The sequence below is a fragment of the Humulus lupulus genome, chromosome 8, assembly GCF_963169125.1.
Source record: "Humulus lupulus chromosome 8, drHumLupu1.1, whole genome shotgun sequence".
NCBI lineage: Eukaryota > Viridiplantae > Streptophyta > Magnoliopsida > Rosales > Cannabaceae > Humulus > Humulus lupulus.
In genome coordinates, this window is record NC_084800.1 from 165,339,871 (window position 1) to 165,345,185 (window position 5,315).

Genomic DNA, 5,315 nt, shown 5'->3' on the forward strand with positions numbered 1-5,315 from the left:
AAGAACAACACTTTACCTCAAGCTCTTTGGAATTTCGAACCCAGCCCTCCCTAGTATGGAAAGATGGCAAGAAAAAAATGAGAGACAAACTTCTCTCCTTGGTGTTGGGCGACCAATATGGCGATGAGAGGAAAAAGAAAACATGGAGAAGAAAAGAAAGAGGAAACCTAGCACTTATGCAAACCTTATCCAAAACCGAAGAGACAATTTCCAAAATCATTGCCAAAATTTCCTTACCTTGACTCCCTCTCCCACAATTCATGAAATTTGACAACTATGGCTTGATTAGATTGTCTTCAAAATGGAAACATCCTCTACACTCACCCTAGCCTTGACCGACCACTCTTGCCTCTCTCTCTCTCTCTCTCTCTCTCTCTCGACCAAGCACTCATCAATACCCATTTGAATTCCCAATCATACTTACCCAAAATGACCAAGTACAACTAATGGAATTCAATCACATAACATCTCTTACCCAAAACTAATTTTTGTTTAATTTAAATCAAGAAAAAAAAAACATGACAATGAGTAAATAAGGAAACATTATCTTCCCTTACTCTACACTCACATGCCACTTTCTCTCCCTCTCTCTCTCTCTCTTACATATTTGCTCTTCCCATTCTCACTTGTGTGAACGCAACCTTCTAGAACTTCCATTAGATAATTTTCTAAACATAGGAAAATTACTAACATTCCACTATTTAGTCTAGGTTCATGGCAATCACTTCCATGTTCACCATGCCATGTACTCGCAAACACACAATCATGCATGCCTATCACCACTAACTATGCACCATGCACAGAATCAAAGCTCGTGCATAATAATTTACAAATTAATTAAATAATTAAAAATAAATTTACTCAATTAACACTTAACACTTAAATAAATATATTAAAATAACTAATCACGTAAACAAATAATAATAAAATAAATAAAAAATTTGGTGCGCTACAATATACCCTCCTTAAAAGGAATTTTGTCCCGAATTATTTCTAACCAAATAACTCAGGGTATCTTTCTCTCATGTCTTCCTCCAACTCCCATGTTGCTTCTCTCTCCGCACTATTCTTCCAGAGGACCTTAACTAATGGAATCTTCTTGAACCTTGGTTCCTTGAGTCCTTCTTTAATGATACAGTTAGATTGTTCATCGTAACTCAGGTCTTGCTTCAGTTGTAACGACTCATAACTCAAGACATGGGAGGGATCCGACAAGTACTTATGCAACATCAAGATGTGAAAGACATTATGTGTTTTAGCGAGTACTGGGGGCAATGCCAAATGGTACGCAACTTGCCCAACTCTGTCCAAAATATCAAATGGACCTATATAATTTCTCTTTCTTGCCAAAATGCATAACTCCTCTCATTGGCGAGACTCTCGAAAATACAAACTCACTTACTGAAAACTCGATGTCTCTCCTCTTAAGGTCCGTGTAACTCTTTTGCCTACTTTGAGCAGTAAGTGTTCTCTGGAATATTTTCTCAATTGCCTCACTGGCTTCCCTGACTGCCTCGAGGGCTAATATTTGTTTCTCTCCAACTTCATTCCAGTGGGAGGGAGATCTACACTTGCACCCATATAGCATCTTAATCTCTCCCTCTTGATCTCTCACTCCCACTCCTCCCTTAAACTCTTTTTTCGATCACTCCATTTTTTTTGGCCTCCCACAGTCACCATTGCCATTTTCCCTAACACATGGCCTCGAATTTTCATCAGCCTCTCTCTTAGTCTTTGAAGAGCACCTATCGCGAAGCCTCATAAGTTTGATCCCATACTAGTAGCCACTCCATCCTCTCAGTCTCTTGTTATGCCATCCACTGCGTCGTTGTCTCTCGGTCGACCGTACATTCTTCTTCTTCTTCTTCTTCTTCTTCTTCTTCTTCTTCTTCTTCTTCTTCTTCTTCTTCTTCTTCTTCTCAGATCTATTTGTTTTTTCTAAATTTGATTTTTTTTCTAGATTTTGCTGGGTAACTAGATACTATTCGGTTGTTATTTTCTTTGGGGTAACAAGTTACCACCTCCTTTTTCTTCTTCTTCTTTAGTGGTTATATTTCTACTTTATTTTTTTTTCAAATCTTGTAGTTCTAGTTACAATTCACTCGATTACTTGCATGACACACGAAGAGACACTATCTCAACTATTTTTTAAAATAATATAAAAAAAGAAAAAAAATTGTTTTGTTAAATATGAATAATAAAACATATTACAATTATATTAAAATTATATAAATAGCCTTAAAACAAGTCAAAACTAGTTACTAAATATGTATAAAAATTAAATATGGTACTACATATATAATATTACAAATATACGAAAAAAAACCTATAAAAATGAAAGAAAAAAAAAAGCATAAAAAGTACACAAAATTAAAATTCCCATATTTATCAAACTGAATAAAAAGAGCACTTCACCTAATTTTTACTTTAATTTTTGGGAATTTTACATTTATATACCTAGAATTCAAAGTATTTACAAAAATACCTTCATTTTTTCCACCAATCCATAAATCATAATTGATTACTAGTTTTCAATTGCTTCAGAGGCATCGGGTGGTGTGTTTTCAATTGTTCAATTTGCTTGTCCCTAGATAAGTTGAATTTTTTTTGTCATTTCCTTGTGCCGAAAAGGTAAATGAAGGGCATTTGTAATTTACTATATTATATGGTAATTTTAAGGGTGATATTCCATTTATTTTGTGTGTTTTGTTTACTTAATTTTGTTTGTGCATTGTGTTTAGAAGGGAATTAATATCGATGTGGAAGTTTGTTGAATTGGGTGTTTGTGTACATTTCGCTGTATAATTTTGATTTACAATATGGATTCTTATCTACTAAAGTACATGCTTAAAACTATAACAAAACTAGAACATAATTATGAAAACTTGAAGAGTGACATGCGTGTGTTATTAGAGGAACTGAAGCTCCGGTCTTTTATTGCCCTAAGAAAGACTGAAAGTTCTTGGAGATGGTAATGGAGAAGTGAGATGGTAAGGAGCCGAGAAATGAGTTAAATGTTGGTAGGGAGGTGACAAATGAGTTGAATGTGGGTAAGGAGGCGACAAATGAGTTGAATGGTGGGCTACTAAATAGATGCATTAGTTTAGGAGTAGTTGAAAAGAAAGAAAGCAGGTTTGTTAAAGGATATGTTGAAATGGACACAATTAATTTAGAGGTGATGAAAGGTGATATAAAGAACCCAACATCCATAAATTTAGAAGAGCACATACCTGGAGATACATAAGGGGCTGGATCCCTGAGTTGGAATAGGAACGTTAGTGGGTTTAAAAGTTGTGAGACAAAGAATACCTTCATGACGAAATCAGGTAGTAGTAATCCGTGGTATAGTGGTACTTCTAATTTAGGAGAAACTTTAAAGGATCATCACATTACTTCTATGGTATATTTGTGGTTTTTGTTGATATTTACTTTTAATGTCAGACTGTCTGATATAGTTTTATAATTATGTGTTTATATGTCGAATTAACTAAAGAAACTTACATGTGATGTTTGTTTTAGTCAGTATTTCTTACTTGTGTAGTTCATTTACAGTATTTTATGTAACTATATATATATATATGTTAGCATATGCGAGAAATAATGCTTAACAAACATGTCATCGACATAGACCACCATGTTCTTCCTTATATGAATAGTAAACATCTTATTTTCTAGGCGTTGATAAGGAGTTCCTACATTCTTCAGGCTAAATGCATGAGATTGATGCAATATACATTGTTTTCGATCATGAAAATCATATGTTCTTGGTCAACGACATTCATGGTGATCATGTTATATCCAAGATAGGCATCTATAAATGACATTAATTCATGCCTGCAAGTGGCATCAATGAGACGATCTATCTAAGGTAAAGGAAAGAAATATTTAGACAAGCCTTATTTAGGTCGAAAAAATCGATGCATTTCCTTCATTTCTCATTAGGCTTGGGTACCAGTACCAAGTTGGCAATCCTGTTAGGGTAATTTGATTGTCATATTAATTTGCAGGCTAAGAACTTGGCTACTTCTTCGTTGAGAGTCGCAACTCGATCCTTCACAAATAACCTTCAGTGACTGTCGTGTCTTAAAAAACTATTTGTTTTAAACAATTATCTTATAATAAGATAATAATTAAATTGTCCCAAATATTAATCCAAATATGATTAATATTTATTTTAATATAAAAAAAATTTAAGAAAATTATATAGTTAATTAATTCACAACTAATCAATTGCCCATCATTATTACATAATTATTTCCTTGCCCTAAGAAATTAATTCTTTTGCAATTTAGTCATTCTCTCTATAAATATTTCTTGTGACATCCTTACCCTTGACAGTGTAGGACAAAGTCAACTTGGGGACCATTGACCGATAATACGAAGCTCCAATAAACCAGACTATTAATTAAACTTTGTAATTCAATAATCTTATTTATTACTTCCATGATTACTCCACTATAAATATGGAATTGCACTCTAAGTATCTATAGAATTATATTTACATAGTTTTCTCTAGTATTCCAATGATATAATCAATAAATGTAGTTAAGTCCTCCATATATTGGTTCGTTTATTAGAGTTGGTCAAAATTACTGTTTTACCCTTCTAATTACCTCATGTTCCTTACGTGCCATTAATTCATTAGTGAATAATTAATCTATAATTAAATTATAGATTTGAACTCAATAACTACTCAGTTCGAGAATTAACTCTTGAGGGAACTAATATTCGATTTGTTAGGAAAGAATGGATGCCATTATTGTAAAATCACGTTCCCATCCATTCATGATATTGAATCTCCAAAACAAAAGTCATTAGCCTCATTATATCAAGAGACCTTAACGAATGAAACAAAAGATCCAATAAACACAAAAAAGAGTTCATGATCACTCAAGATTTAGAGTGAGCTACAAATGATCATCTATTATGATAAGAATTAAATCTTTATGGGAAATGTTGTAGAAATTATGTACGCAAGTATACACAATCGTAAAAAGTAATAAAATAGTAAGTAGAGTATTTTTCCCACAAGGACGTTTAATAATTACCAAGAATCAATCTTTATTTCTAATTAATTTGTCGAATAATGAATATAGACATTACTAAAACTAAACAAAATTAAACAATAAACCAGAACAATAGAGAACTCAATACTAAAATATTAATTCAAAGGAATAATAATTAGGATTATTAACTTCATCAACCATCCACCTATGCCTCTCTAATGTGAATTTAAGAATTCCTATCTCTATTGTGATAGTGGATTAAAATTGTAAATTATATTCTTACTAGGACATATAATTCTCTACAATAAG